We start from the raw sequence: 12,127 nt of genomic DNA, 5'->3' as shown, positions 1-12,127 counted from the left end.
AATTGCCTTCAGATTTTCTGTTTTCCTTTTATTCTTGCTCTTGCGTGAAGATTTTGTTACAGCGTGGATAAAACGAGGCTTCTGCTCCTCATTTTTCTATTCTTGCTGCAGCCTGTTAGCGCTTGAAATTTCACCTCAGGCTGAGAAAGGTAAACTTCAAGGCAACATCAAACCACTTAGCCTCGTAGCTAGCCCTACGGGGCAGGAGAGGGCTCTCTCCGGTCTATCTCGGTAAAGATATTCAACGGGCGAGATAACCAACGAGGAACACTGATTTTAGGCTAGTAAACTGATAAAAAAGGTTTGATTTGGGATTTTTAGGGTTTTTGGTGGAAAATCGGGGAAAGGCAATTTTGGGTGCGGGGACTGGACACAGTTTTCGCAGGGGGCTCTTTGGGGCGCGATAGGAGACTGTATTGATGCCTTTGAAAGAGTTGGATGGATGAGAATGACTGGTGAGGAGCTAAGGAGAGCAAGCAATCACCTTGAATTCCCCTTAAATAGATGAAAACATTGATATTAAGCAAACTTAAAAGCAGAGCATGGTAATCATGAATTCTACTTTAACACTTCATTTGCCTAATTTGCAGAAGGAAAGGTAAGAAGACGATTCACATAACAAACTTACAAGTAAAAAGAGAAACACACCATCAATACATGTAACCACAGGAATCCCAAAAAGGACTGCAAAACCCTGGTCTTTCTTCCTTTGCCAAAATTGCAAAGATACAATGAGTAATACAATAGAAGCTTCTCCCTCGAGAGTCTAACCATGAAAATGACCAAGAAAGTACATAATATAGGCAATCTAACATCTTTCCTTGCCTCTAGGGGTTGATCTCACTATCCTAGGAGCTGCTTCAACCAATTCTAAACTGAGCACTGAAAACTAGGCAGTCAAAACAACTTGCCTCTATAAGCTAGGAAACCAATTCATTCATTAAATTTTTGCCTATCTCATGAATGAATCTTCTAGACGAGATAAATAAGTGTCAAAATATCATAAAATTACATCATTTACAACAAGGAAGATCAAAATCTACTCCAAAAAGTCAAATCCAGTCAAAATTGCGTTTTGCTGAGCTGTAGGTGAATTTCTGTGAAAACTGCCCAACACGTCGCTTGCAGGTCTGAATGGGCCGCGCGCCTTTGGAGCTGCTTTTGAGGCACTTCCAGGTGTAAAAATGAGGCAAAAGTGGGCTTTTTGGAAAGGTTTGGATGTCTACTTTCCAACCCAAGTAGAATTTCTGAATTTGGTGGCCATTTGCCCCTCCAAAATTGCAATCTCCCAAGACTGCTTCATGTGTGTCAAAAAGGTGGCAGAAAATCATTTTTTGCTTGTTTTTTGACTTTCTGGAGGTCCAAAACTTGGTGAAATTTCTTGGCAATTACTGAGCAAGTGTATCTTTGCATGAAAAATCCAAAAATGCTCAAATTTTTTTGAAATTTGTGCTGGAGTTAAGTCATTTAGCATCATGCTCCTTCAAGGAAGCCTCAGCCAAGATGTGGAGGGGATCGGGCCTTTTCCTTCGTTTTAGTGCCTTGGCCAACCTCCTTGGATCTGGCGATTGTATTTTTGACATTTCTCTAAAACCATGAAACCTGTACAAAAAGTGAAGGAGGTTTTTCTTCTTTGGCATGTTGTGGACAAAAACCTCTCTCAGTTTTCCAAAATTCATCTTTTATTGCTCTGAAACGGCTTTTGAGTGAAACTTATCCCGATGTGTGGAACAAGGGATTTTGTCGAAATGAAGCGAAATGAAGGGGATAAGAGGCTTCTAAATTATTGGGGAAATTTTTGGAAATAGGGAGGGATGTTAGGAAGCAGGGGAAAGTGGAATCGCAGAGATCGAGTGAGGGGAAGGGGTCCAAAAGGGAAAAACACAGGCCCAACCTAGAAAATTGCCAGGTTGTAGCAAGAAACTAGGGTTTGTGCGAAAATGAGGAATTTGGCGGATCTAAGGGATGGGAAGCATTTAATAAGGTACTTTAAGGATAGGGGAAGGTGTATGAACTTCAGGATACAAGTTTTGCCGATGATTTGACCGTCCAAGAGAAATTGTCTTCAAAACCCTAGGAGAGGGAAATGACCTTACCTAGGTGCAACTGAAGTATGAACAAGGTGTAAAATGACTGATTAGACACTGACATGATAATGACAACCCTATGAATGATGATAAACTCAGCTGAATGGTGACATGGACCGACATTTGGACAACTTTAGAAGGAGTTAAAGCAAACCCTAGACCTAATGCCTAGTGACCAAATTTTGCTTGAAAACTCTTTGAAATGACAAAATTTGACCTTGACACTCTGAGACCACTTTGTAAGAGCATATTTGATCACTGGAGGAAGGCTGGAAAGACTGACACTAACACAGCCTACTCGGCATATATTACAATATTCGCCCCCTCAAAATATTTTACAACATTGGCATATCCGATTAGCATTTCAATTAGCATCATATTCCTCTCTGATTCTTTAGAAAATAGTGACCTGAAACTCACTGGGTAGTCGTATGATGTGACCGTATCTGAAAAGAATGCGTGGAGACAACAATCAGCATAAGCGATGTTTACAAGAGGCTCTTATCTGCGCTTTAGTGAATTGAATTTCTGAAGACTGGATTTACTTTACGGCATTTCATTCTTGGAAGATCTTTTGGCTCCAGCGGTTCTGAATTTCTTAAATATTCTTCAAATTGCTTGATCTAGTGAACAACACCTTCAAACTCATTAGCCCAAAATCCAAAATTATTCCTGGTATTGACGTCAATGGCAGGAGGTAATGTATCTTGGGCATTAAAGTTTCATTTTTTTGATTCTTTAAAGTATTTAAATTCCGCATATAAAGAATCCTTGTTTATTTAACACTTTGTCCATGGAGGTTTCTCGCGTGGTAGAAATTGGCGAACGCCCCTTGCCCCAGTAGGTGCCCCAATTCGAACCTCCCCATAATAATATGGGGGCATTCTTCATCTCTGCCTACAAACACAAATCGATGTGTTCCACTTAGAGAAGTTGTCCTTCCGGTGACATAAGAAGATGAATAGGATTAGGGATTGCATCAAGAAATAAGAGACATCCATGTGTCACTCAGTTTTTAATTGGAAGTAAGACGATGAAAATGAACACCCATGATTGGCTGGGGTGAACAAGGTGAAGCGTAATTAAACTGATGAGGTCTAATCAAAAGCATTTCATTTCAAAATTGGATGAAAACATTAAAATTATATATATATTATAAAATTAAATATATATAATAATTTTTAAAATAATTATTAATTTTTTAGATTAATTGATGGGAGAAAGTGTAAATATAAAACATTGAAATAATTAGGTAATCAAAATTTTAACTAGATTATTTTTAAATAAATAGCTAACTACTTTTTTTTAACATTTTATGGTCTCGTTATGTGATGCCCAAACTCTATTGGTTTAAAAAAACTTTAATACTTTTTAATGAGGAAAAAAAAAAAAACATTTGACAAAAGTCTTTGTTGTTAATACTTACTTTTTCTCTCTCAAAGCAACGAGCTTAGGTGATAATAGTTATAATTCTAAAATTTTCACATCCTTTGTTTCGGATTCTCATTTTGTTTCCTTATATCCAAGGCACCATTAATCTTATTTCTAAATTTTGGCCAAAAAAAAATCAAAACTTTCTTTAAACTATGTGAAACAATTATTTCTATCTCTAAAGAATAAATCAAACCCACAACCACATCACAAAACTACTATTGTTGAGCACTATTTTAAATTAGAACACCTCAACATAGACGAGACTAAAATATTGGCCTCAACTCCCTATATTGGCATTATCAATCATTTCACTGCCTTTCTTGGTCTATACAGTGGGTGGTTTACAATACTCTTGGTTCTTCTTGGGGAATACCAAGAATTCATTGCAAAACTAATTTTACCATTCAGAAAACTTAAATGACTATGAGAACGACCATATACATTTTTTTCTATTAGGGAGTGATGGTGTGCTTCTTCGTAATGGTGTGTGTAATCTAAACACAATGAAATTTACAGAATCTACATTGTTTCATGTGGTGAAGGGTTACACAGTTGGATAATGTTATTAATTAAGTGCAAATGAAGGAACCAAAAAAGTAAATAAAGGTGAATGCCACCATGCTTTGTGAAATGGCATTGATGTGGAGTCACTCAACAAATTCCAGTCATCGAAAGGAAGATAAGTTTTGTTAACTTGGTTAAATTTAGTATAGAAGATTAAACATTAAGTTAGCTTTGTTATTTGGAGGAAGAATGAATAAGAATCTCGTGCATGAAAGAATAATTGTTATGATTTTGATTTCTTCAAAACATAAATGTGTGTGTATCCATGAAAGAATCGTTGTTTTGCATTAGACCTTTGAAAAGGGAATATTTATTGCATGCACAAAGAATATACATTGTGAAATAGAAATATATATTTGCATGCAGGGAAAAGATTAATTGTTGTGTTAGAATTTTTGAAACAGAAACATGTGTTTTAATGGCTAATTGTGTTTAAGTTTTCCATTTGAGAACAATAACATGTATTTGCATGCATGAAAACAATAGCTAAGGAGTTAGATTTCTTGAAAAGAAATGTGTTTTTGTATGCATGGATACAACAACTATTGAGCTAGATTTTTTTAAAAGAATATATGATTATTTTTGTTAGTTTCTTGAAAAGAAGAACATGTGTTTATACACACATAAATAATAGTTATATTGATAAATTCTTGGAAAAGAAAATTTGTGAGATGCACAAAACCATACCCACTGTGTTATTTTCTCTTATAAATAATATGTGTATATTTTGCTACCATCTTGAAAAGAGAAAAGTGTGTTTTCATGCATGAAGGGGTGGTTGTTATGCACTTGATCCCTTGAAAAAAGAAATGTGTTTTTTCATGCAAGACTTAGGTAGATTCCTTTGGAAAGAAAGATGTGTTTTGCATGCAAGAAGCATAGTTATCATGTTAATTTCTTTTGGAAAGAGCAAGTAGTTGCATGCAAGAAATAATAACTATTATGTTAGCTTTATTTTGGAATAGAGCATGTATTTTCGTGTACAATAGCTATCATGAATAGCTCTACTTTGGAAAAGATGTTGTTGGAAAGAACATGCATTTGCATGCATAGGAAGATTATCCACCGTGTTAGCTTCCTTTTATGTATTTGCATGCACCAAAAGTAATAGTTAAGGGGCTAGTTTATGTTGATAAATTTTATGTAATTACATGCACGAAGATCATAAATAATGCGTTAATTTCTTTTAAAAGAATATGGACAATTGTAGTGGTTTTACTTGGAAAAGAACATGTGCTTGTGCAAGGGGAATAATAGATAAGGTGATATTTATCTGGGAAAGATTTTCCCTCTTCTTATGCGAAGAGAGGGTAATAACCATGGAGGTTTTTTTTTTAATAATATTGGGTTTTGTGGGTAGAAGTAGAATGTAGTCATTTTCCTTCCCATGATTTATGTGAAGTAGGGATAATGAACATGATTTGATAATCCTTATTGTTTTTACCTTATGCATGTAAGACCGCGGATGAACAAACATGTTTCATAAGTAACCACATGTAAATATAAATAGACATGTTTAGTAGTTATGTGGTATTAATTAATGCATGTGTGGTAAAATAGGCATGTCTCAATATCTTTTTAACATTTTATGTATGCACATGAATAGATGTTGAAGCATCACTAGTAAAGATTTATTGTTGGTTTGGTTAATATTGATCTAATCATGATATCAAAGTTCAATGACAATAGCAGTTGCAGGAAAAGATTGCGACGTATGCAAAACATAGACCATGTTCGATATTATGGCAAGCAATGAGTGAGTGGTTTGTACAAATTGAAGGAATGTCAACTGCAGGATAATCCACTGATGGAAATAATTAGGTTGCAAAGATATATGTTCAAGGATTTGTGGGTAAATTATATCAGGATGAATGTAAAAGTTATAGCTAGTTATATTGTATCCATGATGATAATTCTTTGTAATATTTTATGACAATGGTCAAGGGATGGACTCCCTTGCAACCATTGATTAAGGAGTGAACACTCTCATGATCATTTAATAAAATTAAATGCTTTCTAGTTTTCACCCTACGGGGTTTCCAAAGTATATCAGTGTTCAATGATGTGATTGCACATTGTGTTATTCTTATGATTTCGATTCCTTGCATGACGTGTTTTAGATATTATCAAGTTTGTGATTTGATGAGGCTTGGCATCACAACAAGAATGTTGAGACTCCTAAAGCTAATAACTTTAATTATCAACCCAAGGTTTGTACAAACTTAAGAGGTGACAGTTTTATATGCACAATAGGTCAAGTTATACTCATGCCACCTTCAAGCAATGGACCAGATCAAGGCATACATAGACCACTCTTTCAACTAGCTCAAGGAAGGAAATTGCATGAAAAGAGAGAGAGATTTCTACTCTAACTGCAGGAATGGAAACATTATTCTACTTGCAAAAATGAAAATGTTATTCATCCAAATGTAAAGACTAACTCTAGTTGTAGGAATGTAAAGATTGTGCTAATTGAAAAAATGAGAAATACTAACCTAATTGCAAAATGTAAACCATATACTACTTGTATAAATGTAATTCATTAGTCTAATCATAGAATGTGAAAATTTTGACTTGAAAAGGAAATAATATATCAACAACAACGCTTGTAACTAAAACCCTAAGAAAGCATGAATTCAAGAATCATGCCTAATCTACTTTGCATTGATGAATCACCCTTTTTATCATTATTTAAAAAAAATATCTTTAATGGCAGTCTATGTGCATTTCATAAGAAAATCATCATTACCTTTCAAATTTGGAAATATGTACTCTAACCCTAATTGCAAAATTGTACTTATAGTGAAGAAAATGTAGGTCTAAAGTGGTCTTTGGTCCTCCCCAATCATGGATTCAAACCATGGGGGTCATTATTCAATCCCAAGAGACAAATTTGATCAAGTTTGGATAGTGCTATAGGATGCTACATGATTGATACAGGATGCTACAAGATTGACCTATTTTGCTACAAGATTGGATCTGTGAGCATCTTGAGGGTGGAAAAAGTGCTATGAAGGTGGGGAAGGTTAGATGAGGATGTATGAAGGCTATATGAGGACTTTCCCAAGCTTAACACCTCTCAAAGTCCCATCATGCACAAAATAAATGCTCACGGTATCCTTCAATGACTCAAAAATGTGGTTTTAGTGGCAGAGTTTTGAGGGAAATGTGATATGACAAGGAAGAGGTTGATGATGACAAAAGAGATGTATGATGAGTGTGCCAACCCTGCAAGCCACTAGTAGTAATTGCATACCAACAATCAATCCCTTTTTGTACTTGAAAAGAATGCCAAACTAATGATCAAATTGTAGCAAAATAAACTAGATAAGAAAGGATGAGTTGAATTTTATGAAACCAAACAGGAAAGGATGAGTTAAATTTTATTTCATTAAGAGTCCATTTATCTAGAACATGCATCTGACCTACACACATGAGAGCTTGAAGAATAATGTGATTTTAACTCCTAGATATGATCCAGGTGGATATTGGTGGCCACCTACCTATTCCACATAGACCCCCCAGTCAGTTTCATTTGTTTCCTTGTTCATTTCAACATTTACTATTTTTAGTAGTTTTTTGGGTCCTAAACTTCAGAGCAATGTTGACCCCCTAAACAAATTTTTTTTTTGGGTCCACGGCAAGACAATTGCCTTAGTCATGGGCTTGTGGTGAAACCTGTAGTACTCGGAGAGACCTTTCCGTGCCAAATGAAGATAATATGACCAAGTTACGACCTCGGGAAGTTGGCTGCCCAACTAACCCCAACGAGGCCCACAAACTCTTGGTGTTACATCTCTTGGGGTTAGGGTTTTGTTTAGGGTTTTCTCTTCTTTTCCATTGATAAATAGGCCCTTGAGCCTCATTGTAACACAGTTCAGAGGCATGTACCCGTCACATCTCTTCTTAGAGATAAGCTATCATCGCCCGAGCTATCTTTTTTCCATTCTATTTGTAAGCATAGTTCACTATTTTTCTATTAATGAAATGAAGTGTTTTTCTACTTCATCTCTGTGTTTATGATTATATCTATAATTTTTTGCATTTTTGTTTAAGTATGAATCAGTCGTATCAGAGTGGCCTGCTCTTTCTCTGTTTTTCTTTGCATTTCCCCAACGAGGTCAACGTATAAGGAGGTAGGGCTTCATCTAGTTGAACCATTGCAAGATCAGCCTTGCAAAACCCGATGACCTCCCATGGCGGAAGAAAACAAAGACGAGGGGGCAGGAGGTACTTCCAAAATGTTGCTCGAGAAAGCCCTCAAGCGACAAAAGGACGCGATGATGGATAACTTTGCCCAGATCCTTCGATGTCTACCCACAAGTGATGCATCTTCATCTAGAATCCACTCTAGAGGTGCCACTCCTTTTAAGTTACAAATTAACTTGATATTCCCATATTCGAAGGCATGATAGATGTAGACGTCATAGATAAATGGTTAAATATGTTGGAAGGATATTTTTCAGTTCATGAATTTTCCAATTGGGAAAATATTACTTTTGCAGTTCTCAAAGATGCCCCACATGTCAAGCACTGGTGGGAAACCTACTATGAACAAAGGACAAGAGTGAACCCTCATTGTTTTCAATCGCACCAACTTGGAATTATTTCCAAGATCACATCAAGGAACAATATTACCCTGTCGAGAGCTATGAAGACAAATACATCAAGTGGACCACGTTATGATAGGGAAGGGACCAAGATGTGCCAGAGTTCACAAATACTTTCCATACCCTTCGCACAAGGTTGGGTATTATTGTAGAGGCTACAACCACCCTCCAAAATTTTGCCTTAGATTTGTTTTGGAGCTTCCCTACCAACCATCCTAGTAGCATGTCTTACATTGACAAGTACATAGGCTTCATCGGTTTTTCAGTGGTTTGCCAGCCTATGCATGTCAGTTTGCTTCACTCCTTTCACAAGCTTCTATTCCATAATTAAGATAATTTCTAGCTGAGCAACTCCCTAAGAAAATTTGCACAATTATGGAGGGGAACCAACCTTCCCTCCAGAAATTGCGCAAATCTGCTGGGCAGCCTGCTGGGCTCAGAAATTGCGCAATGTAGTTAGACATGCTTCCTTGAGAAAAATGTGCAATCTAGCCCAGCACTGTAGCTCAGCCAAGAAATTGTTCAATTCTAGGCAGTAGTCACCTGCTGACCCCAGAAATTGTGCAATCCCTCTGAGACAGCCAGCCCAGCTCAACTAAGAAATTGTGCAAATCCCTCTCCTAGTCTTGCAGGTTGTTGCATTTGCCTTCAGGTTGACCAGTTCCCTCTAGGACCCAACAAACTTGATTTGCATGCATAAGATGCTTTTCCCGAAATAGAAAAAAGCAACATGCAGAAAGCATCCCTAGATTTTAGGGATTTATTTTTAGCAACTGGAGGTTACATGCAAAGATCGTTTTAGAAACTTTCCTCCAAGTGTCGCTTTTTCCTAGTTTTGTGGCATTCACGTCATGAGCCTCAAACTTATTTATTCGATGCTTCAAAGCTCATTCTTCACATCGATATTGGAGCTTTGACATCCCACAACACATCTAGGATTCTGCGGCACATCCAACTTAGTTACGTTTGGGTAAGTCTGCTTTACTTTTATTTCGTAGCATTTCTGTCGTTTTTTGTGTTTTGTCTTGTGTGAGTGTTTTCTACTTGATTTCTATGAATGCTTGCTACCGTTTGCATGCATGTTAGCCTATACAAGCACCGTTTCAGTTTTCGTTTACATCTCACTGCTGTCACATGCATGACATTGTTTTCGCACCGACGGTCACCGTTGCAGCGACCCACTTCACACACATGCATGTCTTTCCCATTCTCTAAATCCTACACTTACTATTTTCATGCAAGATGACTTAATATTGTTTACACTCAATATCACCATGCATGCAGACTTCTCATGTTTTCAGTCGCCCGTCAGCAGGTCTGGGCTACCTTGGCCCGAACCTTGCCCTACCTGGCTAGCATTGTGCATTTCTGGAAGTGAAGGCTCTATCTTCCCTCCAGAAATTGTGCAAGTTTGGCCCATCATTGACCTCCAGGCTTGCATTACACAATTCTGGGAGGTAGTGCCTTACTGGCCCCAGAAACTGCGCAATGCAGTTTACTAGTTTGCATGTCATTGCTGACTGCAATTACGCAGTTTCAGTGCTCAAGAGGCTAGGCTGGACTATGCATTGTGTAGTTCCAACAGTCAGTCAGCCTCCTGGTAGCCAAAACTATGCCTTCATAGTTTTGGCAGTTAGTCAGCCTCCCGACAGCCCGAATTGTGCCTTAGTAGTTTTAGAAGTCAGTCTCCCGGCTTCCCGGTAAAATTGTGCATTCTTCACAGATAGTCACACAGGTATGTTGCATGTCAGTCCTTTAGTTTGCTTTTGTTTTCAACTGAAAATTTGCCTGCCATGAGTGTTGTTATGTCTTTCGATGTCACAGGTGTTCGTCTACCTCTCAGTAGCATAGGTATAATGGTTTCCAGGAGAGCAGAGTCAAAGACACCGTTGAGAGCACAACTGGGGATGCAATCGATCAAGTGTTTATGAACTTGCCTATCTATGAAGATATCAACTTGTTCATGGAAAAGGATATCAAGGTGAAATGGTAGTGACATCACAACGGGCAGCACCATCAGTAGTAGGTAGCACTCTTGCGTGTGACAAATGCAAGAGGAGGGTTGTTGACAGCGTAGATGCGGAGCAAAGTTGTAAGTTCAAGCAGATCCACTGGTGATGAAAGAAGCATTGGATTTTGAGGCTATGAGGTGACAACACAATAAGAGGATCACGTGAAGGCAGAGAGAGAAACATAGAAGGAGTTGCAAGTGTTGAAGCAGCAACTCAAGGAAGAATAGGAGCTGCACAGACGAGAGAAGGAGCTGCAACAGGAACAGGTACAACAGGAGGAAAAACATGCACAAATTGATGAAATTTCACCCATACAGGTTATCAACACAACCCAATAGCTGGCGCGGAGTAGACAGGGTGAGCAATGTCATTGATCACTTGCAAGGTTGTTTAGGAGCATGGATGTCATTATGTGCATGCATGTGATCCCACCCGTTGGCACACTCACCGAGGCAAAGATAAGAACCAAGTCAAATGGAGCTGAACATGTATTTCGACAATTTGATGCGCACAGTCACCAACACACACTTGAAGATCAATGCAAACACTATGCATCAATATGTTGTTGGTCCATCTAAACTCAAGACGATGATGTGCATGATATCAGATGTGTTGGATAGAGGAACCATATCAGTGTACCCAGATGCAACAGAGGCAAGAATTCACTTTCAGCGGGATGTCACCATTGAGCACGTAGACATCATCAGAGACAATCATGCTTGGCATCAGTTTGCCACCGTCAATCATCGCGAGGATGTCGAAGAGTTGGTCTTCCCACAACTATCTGAGTCTTAGTGATAGCTTCCATGGCTTTCTCAAGCCTATTTTGTCTCACATGGGTACATGTGCAGATTGTATGTAACATCTTGTAAAGTGAATGTAACAATCATGTAGTAGATGAAGAGTCACAAAGGGGAATGTCAAGGGTCACCCCACCCTTTTCTATTTATAGAATCTCATAACTCATTGGAAGGGCTTTTGGTCAGGCAAGCCTCCAATAGGATCATCTTAGAGAAGGCTTGGAGAGTATTGTAACAAGATTTGGCTTCTCCACAATGCAGAGCTAGTACATCTCTTTGGAGGAGCAGGCGACAGTGACTGCAATGTTCCATTTTTGGGACTAGTGGTTGGTCATGGTTGTATTGTATGATTGGAAATTTCACTTCTTAATATAAAAGAGCCAACACGTTTCATGCATATGTTGTTATTGTATTTCGGTTAACTTTTTTACTCTAATGATATATGTATCTGTTTGCTTATGCATGTATGCATAGGTTCTTTCTGTATATGTACGTATGAATCTTATTGAAATGTGATGTTGGTTTAACCATCACTTTGAATTGTTGGTTCACCTTCCTTCTAGTTTGTGATGCATACTTTCTCATGTGTTCCACTCCAAGCTATGTGTTTACACAAGTTT

Source organism: Pinus tabuliformis, chromosome 5_2 (assembly GCF_031772625.1).
Source record: "Pinus tabuliformis cultivar Carrire ecotype Pingquan chromosome 5_2, CPIR1, whole genome shotgun sequence".
Lineage (NCBI taxonomy): Eukaryota > Viridiplantae > Streptophyta > Pinopsida > Pinales > Pinaceae > Pinus > Pinus tabuliformis.
Note: the sequence above shows the minus strand (reverse complement) of the source record.